The sequence below is a fragment of the Argentina silus genome (genome assembly GCF_951799395.1).
Source record: "Argentina silus genome assembly, chromosome: 2".
In the NCBI taxonomy this organism is placed as follows: domain Eukaryota; kingdom Metazoa; phylum Chordata; class Actinopteri; order Argentiniformes; family Argentinidae; genus Argentina; species Argentina silus.
The window spans coordinates 29,861,767-29,876,910 of record NC_139656.1 but is presented as its reverse complement, the minus strand read 5'-3'; positions in this window follow the sequence as shown (position 1 = coordinate 29,876,910).

Below are 15,144 nucleotides of genomic sequence, written 5' to 3'. Positions count from 1 at the left end.
CATAATTGTAGTGGTAGCAAAGACTCGACTTTGCCAAGACCTTTAATGGACATTCATACATAGTAATCCCCCTCTGAAAACGTTAGTTTGGGACAGGATGTACGTCACGCCAACACATCAGTTTATTCTATCTAACACCCTTAAAAATAACTCCATAAGAAAACCATCTTTTTCTTAAAACAAGTTAAATAGCAAATCCATGTCTGGTGTCAGCTTCAGCATACGTTACTTACAATGAAAAAAATGTGTGGCTGACCCTTTTGACAGGTCACAGGTTGCTTGACCCAATAAATAGAAGCTTTAAACCCAACACCTCAGTAAAGTGGCAACTTGAAATGTGCACTCAGGAAGATGTGACAAGAGCTTTGCATAAAACACCTTTGTAAAAAGCCATCACACCATGTCCAGGAGAAATTCAGAGACCTTGAGTTATTTCTGTAAGAGCTAGCCTCTTCCCTATGATATTTATGTCTAGAGCATGGATGAAACATTCAATTTTATACTGTATTTCCCAACACAGTCTCCTAATTAAATCATGTGCCTATACATGATGGTAGCCAACGCGTTCTTAATTGTGCGTTCTGGCTGACGCATATAAGAGATGTCAACAACTAAAGACACGCTATGCGAGGGGAAGTGAATTTGCGTGACTCGCATAAGAAGGTAATCTTTATTAACTTTGAATTGCTTGGCAGTTAGGCAGTATTAGGCATTAACCTCAAGTATTTATGGTTGGGGTAAGTTTTCAGGGGAAGGCATGAGCATCAGCAACAATAATTAGCTAATATTGTGATCCATAGCACTATTTGAACCAGTGATCTGCGGGTTGAAAGTTGTTACTAACTGCAGTGACTTCACCTTGGAATCTACTTTTTTATGGTGTATAGGGGTTGATAATGGAGTCTCACGGTGGCTAGGTAGATTAGCATAACACAAGAATATAGATGTAAGGGAATATCTTTTTTGTCTGAGAACAACCCAAGCCCCTTTATTTATTTAGGTAATAGATAAGTACTTTAAAAAGCCAAATACTGTACCAAGGTCACTCCAACATGTCGTCACTACCTGTGAGACAATCTACTTTATGGAGATACACCAGAATGGCCCCGTCTCCTGTCTTTCTTTGACTCTATTAATCGTGTGTAGAGAAAAGAAATGGTAACACTCATTAATGAGTCATCTCTATTAACATACTATTATCCATGAATGCTGATAAGGATTCCCCATTCTCTCTTGATGCTCTGTATTAATATAATTCATGCAAATTATCTTAGCTTATTGTATCTCACCTATGGTGTAATTGTAGGGCCAAGTACTCAGACATCATTCCCTACTTTGAGGCTTAAAAAGAGAGGAGATTTATGTTGAGATTAAAAAAAAGATCCCATTGATGTGGTATAGTTTGCAGAAGCAAATCATCACAATGATTTTGTCAAAGTCATCTGCCGGTCCTAAGGTTAACGTTCAAATGGGTATTTTGCTGTTACCTTCAATGCTTTGTAATATAGTTATTGACACACAGGGGGCTAATACTGGATTTTAAAAGGAGCAGATTGACGATTGCATGACCACATCTACCCCTTGTGGTGAGAGTTATATATAACAGATAAAACATACAGACTAAACACAAACTAAACACACACAGTATGACAAAAAATCAGACAAATAATTGACTGTTGATAATCCTGATGATATTGATATGTCAGATCTCTTTGTAGCATCATTATTCCTCTGCTGCACTGGATGCATAACAAGTTCAGTTAAGCAAATTTAGAAACACAAGGTAACTGAGCCAGGAGATTAACTCTGCTCTCTGAAACAAGGACTTGTACAGTATTTGTCTGTTTTGCTTGTTGCAAATCACTCCTCCACCCTGATTACCCAGCTCAAACAGAATTAAAGTTCCCTTCCTTTAAACAACGATGGATTGTTTTATTGTAGAGGGCCTGAGTAGGAGTGGTAGTGTATGTTGGAGTATTATGTTGGATTGCACTCCTAAGTTATTATCTTTCTGTTGACACAATTGGTTTCAACACCAGCAGTGAGCCCTCAAAAATGTCTCCTCTGTGGTCTAAGATGGAAATGTTTTTGGACAGGATTCCCGAATATTTTTGTATTGAGCAAATGGTGGGATTCTATGTGATTTTTGATCGCAATTTAAATATCCTATCAAATTTACTGTACATGTTAAGTGTTAAGCTGTTAAAGTGTAACATTTTGCTTTGTTTCTGTAACAGAGAACGTCGTCACATCAAAACATTAATTTCAATACCAGAATGCAGTACATGCTGTGGGAGTATAGTTAATAAAATCCAGAGAGCTTTAAGAGGAATGGGACAGCTAACCAAACTACTAAATATGCTCTGAACCCCTGGGCAGAGAAAAGCCTATTCGCTGTGGTCATCACGCATGCCAAGACTAACATGGGAGTTCACAATCCAGAGTCGACTGCCACGCCTTGACGTGCTCCAGAGCCCTATAGGGTCAGCAACATCAATGAAATCCAGAGAGCCATTTTTACACAGAGTATGCAAATTCATGGCAGTATGGAATTCTGTTTTAACAGTTTTCCATGTAACCTCTCTGTGCCCCTGTGAAAGGGTAGAATAAATCTGCGGAGGGTGATGCAAACCTTTGTGAAAACTGTTCAGCGTGGTCCGAGACCATGAACCCCAGAGATGCAGTGAAATCTGGAAGTAATTTCCATTGCATTTTGGGATTTAGGATGCCATGCCTGCTTAATTTCCTTTGAGGAAATACAACCCGCGGGTATAATTATAGCGTTATTGCATATACAATCCCATATTGTTTATTCAATACAAATTAAAACACGGCTCTCAAACTTATATTGCCAAGCAGATAAAGAAAGGCCAGGCGGCATTCATTAGGTTGTGGCGCGTCTTCTCAAAACTGCTTTCCTTTCATACAACAGAAACTAGGAAGTATGATTAGAAGAAGAGAGTAACAGGGAAAGGAAGAAAAAGACGATATCCTGTTCCGATGTCACTGAAAACCAAAAGAAGCGTAACACGAGAAAAGAAAACACAATGAAAAACAAACTGATTCCATGGAGTTTTTCATAATCTAATCCAAATAAAAATGTGTTTGCTTTAGCATGCTTATATTTTGTGCTCTATTGATCCAAAAGCTTTTTTCAAAAATACTGAACTGCAGAAAGGAGATTATTTTTTAGTGTTCTGACGAGTGTTGTATGATAAATCCTTACACTTGCTAGAGGTGCACGGTTGTTATACTTTTCAAATGTTTGTGTCCGAGTAAGCAAGCCACTTTACTGGGGGGGAGACACAATTAAATTAACTGAAATACATAATCGTTTGAGTTAAAAAAATAAAATAATAATAACTACAAAATATGAATTGAAGATTCAACTCCACTTCCCAAATAACCCTTCACTGGTGTTTAGACTCATGATGCCGGCTGGCAGTGCTTGGACCCCTGCTCCGTTGAGAGACCTGACAGAATATGAGTGAGACATAAAAGGCCTTGGGTCAGAGCGGGGAAGAGGGGCACTTCTGAGCATGCTCTACCAAGTGTAAAGTGCACCAAGCAGATGTGGCTGCTGCACTGAGGTCATGCAGGCTGCATGTCTGCTGAAGGAAAAAATGCATTTGAAAACACAAAGGTACAAGGAGAAATTATGGCACCCATTTATCGCAAAGTTCAATCTTGCCCTGAGGGTGAGAAACCTAAAAAAAAAACATGTCCTTTTTGAAGATTGGCGAGAGGGCGGTGGTAGCGGGACGGACACAAGGCACCTCTAGCAAGTGTAAGGATTTATCATACAACACTCGTCAGAACACTAAAAAATAATCTTCTTTCTGCAGTTCAGTTGATAAAGAATTTTGACTTTGTTATGCTTAAAACATTTTTACACTAACAGCCAATATTTTAGATTTTGAAATTTATTGTATGCCTGTGTAGTAATTTTCTAAATGCTTGGTAATATACATGGTTAACTCTGTTACAATGTAACTAACCCTAACCCTAACCCCAATGTACGAGTGTGAGTTATTAATACACAGGTATAGAGCAACAATGTAAAGTGTTTCCTAACAAACCTTTTCCTATTTAAGTTTTTAAATTTTCCATAAAGAAAGCAACTGGATTACAGTACATTTGAAAGCAATTTAACTGGATTAAATTAGATTTTGGGGGGAAAACATGTTGCTTCAAATGATATCTGTAAATTGTAATTAATATTGCATATTAGATTGTATCAGATTCCCCATCATTATACTGCAAAAACATGTACTTATACAGTATACAATGCCCTCCATAAGTATTGGAAAGAGGAAGCATTTTGTCTTCTTTTTGGTCTATACTCCAACAAGTTTGGATTTAAATTCAAACAATTACTATGGGGTCAAAGCTTCAATTAAATGTTGTTTTCTTTCAGATTGGTTTCACCATTTAGAAAGTACAACCTTTTTTAAACACACTCCCCCTATTCTCCCTCATGTTTAGTATGTGGTCGACAATCCTTTGCATGCAATAACTGCCTGCGAACAAACTCTGTGACCCATTGACCCCACCAGACACTGGGTATATTCTATGGTGATGCTCTGCCAGGCCTGTATCTGCAGCCTTCTTCAGTTGTTGTTTGTTTTTGCCTTAAATTCCCTCCTCAGCAGTATGTTTGGGGTCATTGTCTTGCTGTATGATGAGATTGGAAGCATTTGCTCGTACTTCAGCAGACAAAATGTTTCTGTACACTTCAGAATTCATTCTGCTGCTGCTGTCAGCAGTTACATCTTCAATGAAAGACAAGTGAGCCAGTTCCAGTGGCAGCCATGCACGCCCAAGCCATAACACCCCCTCCACCATATTTCAGATGCGGTGGTGTGCCAGGGATTTTTGGCACCTTTATTTTTTTTCCCTTTTTTTCTCCACACTTGCCATCACTCTGATACATGTTAATCATTAAATCTCTACTTTGACCCCATAGTAATTGTTTGATTTCAAATCCAAATTGAGTTGGAGTATAGAGCTAAAAGAAGACAAAATGCGTCTTCTTTCCAATACTCATGGAGGGTATTGTATATACATATAGCAGATTATGATTATCTTTGATCATACAGTAATCAAATGCAAGCATACATGCCCTTATCATTTCTATTGACTTTGAGGCAAACATTCAATCAAACCTGTACTGCAAGAAACCCTGCAAGAAAGAAATGCAAGAAAGAAATTATGGAAATAACAACATTGCTCCTGTTACTGGAGAATTGTCTGTATTTTGTTCATATTTGATTGCCGTTACTCTTTAGTTCATGTTCCTATGGAAGATGAATGTCCTTACATACAGAATTTAGGGAGATTATGTTATACAATCCATTAGTGGAGCCATCTCATCCTATCATTCCTTCATCTTGATCAGATCTTGGCTGCAAGCAGTTGTTTCCCTGTCAACTGACATCCCATTGTTGGATTAGCTCAGGGAGCTGATACACACCACAGTATTATTATTACAATATAAAATGACAGTATTAAATTGTATAATGCTCTGTCATGAACCACTACGAACCTTGTAAAAGCAACATTTAAAACACTGAAATGATCATATTATATGGGGAATTTGGCAGCATAGTATTAAGTCACTTTGCAGTGTGATAATTTATTATGATCTTTTCAATTGCATGTTGCATTCCATGGACATTTTACACAACATTTTATGACAATTCTAAGATTATCACATTTTAAGGAGTATGTGCTTACTGCTGGTTTTATTGAATTTCCTGTACCAAACAGTCAAAACTAGACATGTACTGGATACAGTTACTCTAACTCCAGAACTGGCAATGTGCCGAGAAAAAGCTGTTTGCTCTGTGCCAGGCAAACTGATCATTATGCGTTAGTGTTTGATAATTGCAACGGTTGAATAGCTCTTACAAAATGGGGCTGTGTTTCCTATCTTGACTACATACTCAGTGGGAAGGTTTTCTTTTTGTTTTTAAGTTCATATAATTCCTTTTTTGTGCCACAGGGACAGTCTGAAGCTGGAGCCAGAATGCTATTACTAGCTATGACTTCAAGAGGAATGAAAAGGTGATGTCATGTAGCAGCGAAGGCGAGGACATGGCTGCAGGTCGATGCATGTCAGTCCCAATTTAAGATTTCACAAACACATTGTCAGTAAGAATGGAATAATGGTGGCTTTTAGTATGGGAGTCCGCTGTCCTTGGTAAAGGTTTCCCATAAGGGCAAGGCAGTCTAAATGCCAACCATCGCAGTTTCCCAGCAGGATACCAAGGAAATGGCTGTGTCTCTTGGAACAGGGAATTGTTAAAGCACAAGGCAAATAATTCCATGGTGCTGCTGCTTCTTATCTAGTGTTGGTGCAAACATGTATGTAGTGTCCTAGTTTTTAAAATGTGAATCCCCGCTTGATGTCTCATGGTCTCTTCTCTCCCTGAACAAAATGGGCCTTTGTCTCTTTAAGAGCCCAACTAGGTCGCTAGCAGAGCTTGCATTCCCACTGTCTCAGAGGAGCTGATATGATTGGTGCTGATGAGGTCCATTTCACATAACTTAGTTCATGTGGGCCCAATGTCAGGAAGCATCATTTCCACGTGAATGCTCTTCAATGGGGAGCACAAAAGGCCGGCCGCTTGAACTTGTAATCCCAAACTTGCATGTCTATTTACTTCCAAATAAACACTTTGCTTACGCAAGAGTTCTGAGCAGGGTCGCTCTCAAATGTTTTTTGTTTCATTAGCCTCAACTTCATTGGGAGATGGCTACTAGTACAGAAAAGCTACTTTGTTTTGAAGAGACTGTAAAATAATGAGCAAAAACACTATTAAAGGTATATGAATCTAGTCAAATCATATGCCAAATGTAATCCAAACTATACTTAAATGATCAGTTTGAATAAATAATGTGACAACATTTTTCTCTTTACAATACAAAACCAATTTGGTTTCTAGACTCCAGCCGGGCTATCTTTAAAGAAGTTGCACCATTTAGGATATTATATGGGCTGTACAGTGCAATAGGATATCTGGTCACAATAGAGAGTTGTCAGTTAATCGTTCAGAGTGGGCCGTCGTTATTTACATTAGCATCAGTACCGGCAGCATGTTGGGCTAAATACCTACAAAGAGCACGGTTTGATAAACCCATCTGTTCTGCAGTGTGAACACAATTAAGGAGCAAGAGATGCAGCAGACGGGCATTCAAATTAATTTCAGGGGTATTTCATGGCATTGAGAAACCATAGCAGACTAATTAATTACGGGGACAGATAATGGATGACGGCATGGGCTTCTTCTTCCACTATCCAAACTTATAGTTTGCTGTATTTCATGTCCTGGAGGGCTTGGAGGCAGGCTTCATGGCTCTATGGGGATCTCACTGGTAAGCATAATATAAAAGCCTTTGATTTAGTCGTGAGGGCGAGAGAAATGCTTTGATACTGATCTTTAAGGTGAAGTAGTCGTTTTGCGCTTTGTTGCCCTCTTTGGTCAGAATTGAAAATGTAAAAACGTACATGTAATAGTGACAAATATGTGTACATCCTTGTAAACAAGGTATATGAAGAGGCCAGTGCCAAACCTCAACACGTGCTCTTCATTGATTCCTTGATTGTTACCTATTTATCATGGCCATTAGCACTATATTGAAGCTCAAATTTACACACTGGACCTTTAAAGGGGAAATCTGGGGATGATACATACATTTTTGGACATATTTGGAAATATAGCCATTGAGCAGATACCAAAATATAAACTTATTTTACTCCATTGTTTGTAAATAATGTAATTGTAAACAAGCACTATAACGTTTCAAAACATATCATTTTGATCGCATCCAGTAGTTAGTCCTTGCACTCATAGGTCCCTTTATGAATTTGAGAGTGGTAACATTTCTCCAGCCCCATTCCTCCTGCTTACCAAAAAAAAGTGGCGGGGAAACTGCTTCGTTATTGTTTGAATCCCAGTTTGCCCCTTTAACCTATGCATGGTAGGACATGCGATGTACATTGGGCGAACCTCCAGTCATTAAGGTCCATTCCTGAGTGGTTAACAGGTCAGCAGCATGTTCAAGATCAGCAATTATGTTCAACCTATCGTCTTGTAACACTGAGCTCTTTTGAACTTAAGAGTGTAAATCAATGATGAGTAAATGTCCCATAGGGACCTGAAGAGACAGCTGCTATGTCTACGTACAGCGATGGTCTCCTCTCATGTGTTTGCTATACAGATTATCATCTGAAAGGCTTTCATTCTTCTCTTTTGATTTTACATTTTCATGGTACTTTTAGAAATGTAAGAGCATAATGTTTTGATTGACACAATTGTTTATCTAAATTGTTTGCATCTTATATTTGATGCAGAGACAAGAGAAAATATCTAACATGTAAAGAAATCATTTACTATACTAGACAGACTTGACAAGAGACATGAGAATCCCCAACATACAAACAGCAAGAGATTCAAATGGAAGAAATAACTTTGGATCAAATAACTTGTGATGTTTGCAAAGGTACAAAATGTACATACAGCATACACAGAGATATCCAACAAGTTCCTTAAATTCTTACAGGGTTTTAAATTGTCAATTATCAATCTCTCTCGGGAGCTACAGAAAGTACCACGCAATGTTTCCAGATTCATGTAACATACAAAAATGTGTAGCAAGTCACTGAATACAATGATTGACCTCACTGCCATTCTTTCTCCCCATCTCTGTCTGCTTCCAAAGCCACATGGCTTTGATAGTGTGTGATGGTGTTAACCTGGAACTCACCCTCCCAGTGAAACAAAAGACTACGTTACCCTCCCCCAATTACTGCTCTCTAATCAGATCATAAAGCAGGGCACTCGGTAGGGCAGGCCTGATCACAGGAGTAATGAGGATTAATTGTGTATCATAACAAGGTGCCCTTCTCGCTTGATTGAGATGCGCTCAGCGCTGGACAGCTCCACCACAACTGAAATGCCCCATTTTTCACACAGACAGAACGGTGCCGTTCACCACATCAATGAGCTCCTGTCCCGGCAGGGCAGTGAGAGGTCCCCAACCCCAAGGACAGTATAGAACATGGTTCTGCGACTTGTTACGCTCACCTAGTCGCGTTAGCTTTCTACGTGCAGATTTGACATGCTATGCAAAATCAGCATACATCAATGTATGGTATGACTTTAATATTTCTTCACAGTATAAAATCAATTTGTAAGTGAGTGAAAACAAAGGTTCAGGCAAAAGCTTCATTTGGTCTCAGTCTCCTGTTACTTGACATGCTGGACGTCCAGCTCCGTGGTTTAGAGTTACACTCCATTGACCAAACGTGAATAATGCATTTCATGCGATCATTTCCTATATTAATGGCATAACCTGCTGCATTAGTCCCCATTGAATTGATCTGATATTCAACCTTTGGAGGTCATGCTGTGTTCATGTAATCTCATCCAACTGTGCTGGTGCTGATAGAGCAAGTCATTATATTCCCCATACGTACAGAGCCTTCAGGAAGTATTCAACTCCCTGGACTTTTTCCACATTTTGTTGTGTTACAACCAGCCTTTTTTTAGATCACAGATTTTTTTGGCCACTGATCTACACAAAATACCCCATTATGTCAAAGTGAAAATTATCTTTTAGGAATATTTACAAATTAATTAAATTAAAAGAAAAGTGAGTCAATGAGTATTCACCCCCTTTGTTATGACACTGCTAATGCAAAAATCTCTTCAACAAATCACTCAATAAGTTGAACTGAGTCCATCCATGAGGGCAAGGATAATAGTTCATGTTATTTTGGAATTAATGTCTTTGTTTTTGTAGGGTCTATGAAAAAGAAATTGCTCAGGAATGCTACACTGAGGTCTGGGGAGACTTAAAACATTTACAAAGTTGAATGGCTGAGAGGAAAAAGCATAATTCCAGTCATCTAACCTCTTCAATATTGGTCTATAACCGAGTGGCCAAAAATAAGCCTTTAATGAAAAAATCTATCTATTTCACATCAATAAATGTGTTTGCAACAATGAATTGAAGCGCAGCAAAGAAACTGGCTTGAAATGTGTTTATTTGGTGTGTTTATTCAATCAGAAATCACATTAACTACTATCTTTGCACTCAGATGGATTCAATTCAACTTATTGAGTAACTTGTTGAAGACATTTTTGCATTTCAGCTAATTTTAGGAGTGTCATATCAAAGGGGGTAAATACTTATTGACTCAAAACATTTCAGCTTTTCATTTTTAATTAATTTGTGAACATTTCTAAAAAAAACAAAAAAAACAATTTGACATTATGGGGTATTTTATGAAGATCAGTGACAAAAACATCCAAATGAATTGGTTGTAACACAAAAAATTTTGGAAAAAGTCCAGGGGCGTGAATACTTACTGAAGGCACTGTATGTAACGCATGCTCATAATGGCAATATTCCTTGTAGTATCAGATTACGCAGTAAAATCACCCCCTATCAATAAGCCACTGCAGTATCATTCCACATCGATGACTTTCATGTAGTCCAGAGTATTTCCTGTAACACAGGATGAATATAATAACTCCTCTTTTCCTGTGGGAAAGATCATAAACGTACACATGAAAGTTAGCAGAGCAAGTGTTACTGACCGAAAAGTCATAGTTAATGTACAGCAGTAATATATGTCACCAAAGTAATCAAAGTAGGACAATAATCTCTAATTTATTTGATAATAATCTTCACTATTGGACACACCAATGCAACTTTCAAACTTACAAAATGCAACACAGACGGTTTGCAACCTCTTGATTTGTCATATCATCAGATTAAGTTGAATTATGAATCAAGTTTACACTGCTTTATGAAACATATGTGCACTGGTTCAGCAACCATCCCAAAAACATTTGCTTTTCAAAGCTAAATCGAGGTCACTGATCCAAAAATGATGTTTCCCTTTCCTTGTTTATAGAAAGAATTTAGAAACTTACTTTTAAAAAAAACAAAACAGTGCTTTTACTCAAGCAATCAAAACAAGTTAGAAAATACTCAAGCTTAAATGTTGTTTATAACCTGCTTGTGTTTTGAAATTTGCAGGCATGCCAGTTCTGGGTATGTAATTGTAACAGGACACCCTGCTAGGTCTTGATTGCGCGGGCTCCTGAAAATAAAATGTCCCTGCCATTTAGGATTGACGACACTGTTGGTTAGCCCTGATGTTCTTTCAAATGTATAAAGTTACCAATGTACTGGCATTTTTACTTTATTTCATTGCATGGTACAGTATTAGTAACAAGGCCTCTAGTGAACCATTTTAGTTTATCTACTTTTTCAGTGCATGCCTCAAGAATTCAATCTAAGTTCAAAATTCTTTAATGGTTTTGTTAGATAACCCATGATGACCACTTAGAGTGAATGGACTGGAGGAAGTCTACTCCTCCCCTCACACAATGTAATCATTGATGAACTACAAATATGGCATTATACTGCCACCAAGTGGTATTTCTCATGTACAAATATTTTTTAAAAATTAAAATAAAATGACTGTAACTTACAAGAGAAAGATAGCATATATATATAGGCAGCGCATCTGGTGGTAATATCAGGAATGTATGCAAAAAAATACAAAATTACGTTTGTAACTGTGCTTCTTCCTCTTCAGTCTGTCTATCATACACGGATCAATTTTAACATAGCTTGTAAGTATTGAACACGACAGATATTTATTCTTCCTTGAATGCTTAAACTCATGTTGCTGGGATAATTCAAGACACAGAATTAATAGTATAATACACTAGTGCAAAAAAAGTGTTGGTTTTTTTTGCACTCTTTTGTAGAAGGATTTAGTTTGTCTGCCTCACATTAGAAATCAAAAATGGCTGAAAAAGATTAGTATAAATAGAGCAGTATACCAGTTTCATTTAAGATCGAAAGCACTTACAGGATGCAAGAATACTGGGAACAGGTATTTCACCTTCCTATCCCATGGCAACTGGTTTATAAATCAATATATAAAACAACAACTGACTCATCACTACACTTTTTTCAATTTAAAATACTGTATAAAATAACCATTGCAACCAAAATAACGCTTGAACAATCGCCACTATGCAGATTTTGTAATGAGGAAACTAAAGCAATAGAACATCTGTTTTGGTATTACCCCATTGTGTCTGACTTGGCCTGGGGTTCAGGAATGGCTGGCGAAAAACAATATTCATCTATAAATAACCTTACAAAAGGCACTATTGGGTGACGTAGTGTCAGACGTGACAGACAATCATTAATCAACATAATCACACTTTTAGCAAAAAGATTCATTTTTGGCTTGGAATCTGTTGCAGGCTCTGAGAATTTAGAGTTCCAGGAACTAGGTGAGACATCACAGCTCAATTGAAGGGTGGAGGGTGGAATTAAAAATTACAATTTTCCTTTTAGGGGAGGGTTGGGTTAGGGTTAGGGTTAGGGTTGGGGTTAGGGTTGGGGCAGGGGGAAACTAAGTGTTGTTCGTATGTAGGCCTAGATAATAAGGGTGCTAAAATCTTGCTAAATGTTGATGTTTGTCTGAGGAAATCATTACATTAAGTAACATTTCCTTCAGTGATGTTGAAAAACATGCTTCTACATGTTGCTTAACGTTGCACCCAGGCGATCATATCCTGCATTACGCCTGGACAAATATCACTTCAATTGTGACCTAGAGTGAACACAACTGAGAAAGTCATGTGTCATAATTTGAACTTGACTAATCACAAATGCAAGGTGTGTCTTCAATATTAGGAGCTTCAAAACCGGCACAAAGTGAGATGAGGGAAGTGCATGGGAGGTGTAAGCATACGTACGTCAAAGTGCATTGGTGTAGAAGTGAACCCAATGCAGTTCAGAAAAACACTGAAACGCCTCTACTTCAGCAATGGAGTGCGCAATCAGATGTCACAATAGCAGCGCCGGTCAATTTGGACAGGGATGTACTTCTGCTCTCCACCAGATGGCAATCCTGCTCATGGACATTGTTCATTTGTACTTGCCACGTCACTGTCAACTGAATCAAGACATGCAATGCATGGGGAAATCTATTTGCTAATAAGCTATTTGATGAACAATTTTACTTCCACACAAGTTCTATACAGGAATCAGTCTTTGAAGGCTCTTGACTTTGAAATCTGACGATTACACAAAATTAGCCTCATCATTGACATGTCAGTTACTGTAGGTCTACTTCAGTGGGTTTCATGTACAGTGCCTTCAGAAAGTATTCAGACCCTTCACTTTTTCCACATTTTGTATTGTATGGTATTTCTGTATTTCAATTTGAACAAATTTACTGAAATTTCCAAAGACATGTTTTCGCTTTGTCATTCTGGGGTATTATTGTGTGTGGATTGATGGCATATTCTTTTAATTTAATCTATTTTAAATTGAGTCTATAACACAACAAAATGTGGAAAACATCAAGGGGTCTGAATACTTCCTGAAGGCCCTGTACATTTTCAAGGTTTTAGAGAATGATGTGGCACAAGGATGTGTCCTGGTGATCAGTTGATAGATTCTAACACAGTTTACTTCACACCTGTCAGAGGGACAGCAGAAGACATTGCCACTTTTTTTAATAACTAAAATGTGAGGTCACTTTAGGTGTTTTGTTCCTCCACACTCAAACTCAGTCATCACAATCAATTATCTTCATGTTCTTCCCTCCTGAATAGATTTGTACAGCTATTTAATAAAAAGTTGCAATGGCTAATCAAAACCGGAGGATGATGAAATGCATACACTGCAAAAAAATCCCACTTCCAAAATGAGAAAAAAGCACTCAATTTAAGAAAACATGTTTGAAATAAGCAGAATTATCTGCCAATGATGTTAGCAAATTTATCTTGGTTTGAAATCTTATATTAAAGCAGCTTTGGCTAGATATAAGCATTGGTAATTCAGTGAAGTTGCACAATAATATAACAGAATAACTTAAAAGTAGTGAATTATTCTAATTTCAGTGCTTCTGTGTGTGTGTGTCTTAATTTTAGAGTAAATCTCTCAAAATAAAGCTAAAAATTAAGAAGCCCTTGCTCAATTTAAGACAAAGATTACCCTAAACCTAACCCTTTTTTACTAGATATAAGACCACTTGCAGAAAGCTATGAATCAAACACAGGATGCCATGCATCAACTTTATTTAAAACAGGGCAAGAATACCAGGGCTGTATTCAGTAGGCAAAATGTTCATAACATTGCAGATAGGATTCTAACAAATACAGCAGACATGTGAGCTGATGAGTATTTTTGGCATGAGTATCATCACGTCTACTCTAACATAGTCAACAAAAACAAATAAGTGCTTGTGTTATTCTTAAGCAATAACACGAGAGGGCTGACTTAACGTTTAGTCTGGATTGTTGCTAGCTAGCTGTATAATCCTCAAAACGAGTATAATTGCGTATAATGTATAAAAGCAATAACACACTTGAGCACGGCTCAACTCTTTACTGTTCTATTTGAATGATTACTGCACACAATGTGACAAGAATAATTTCTCCCTTCCCAGGCTGATCTTACAAAATGTCCTTCTTCGATGGACTCCCACAGATAGATAAGAAAGACTCCCACAGACAGATAAGGAAGACTCCCACAGACGGATAAGAAAGACTACCACAGACAGATAAGACTCCCACAGACAGAAGAAAGACTCCCACAGACAGAGAAGAAAGATACCCACAGACAGATGAGAAAAACTCCCACAGACAGATATGGAAGACTCCCACAGACAGACAAATAAAACTCCCACAGACAGATAAGAAAGAATCCCACAGACATAAGACTCCCACAAACAGATAAAGACACCCACAGACAGAGAAGAAAGAATCCCACAGACAGAGAAGACTCCGACAGACATAAAAATCCCACTGACAGAAAATATTCGTTTTTTTATTTTTAATAAATCAGCAAACATTTCTAAAAACCTGTTTTCGCTTCGTCATTATGGGGTATTGTGTGTAGATTGATGAGGAAAAAAATTAATTGAATCCATTTTAGAATAAGGCTGTAACATAACAAAATGTGTAAAAAGTGAAGGGGTCTGAATATTTTCCAAATGCACTGTATAAATGGATTATGAGGAATAAAGCCATGTCAGAGCTTACCTTCATCCATTGTCATTGGTGGTTTCATGAGTTTCTTCATCACACCATAAAA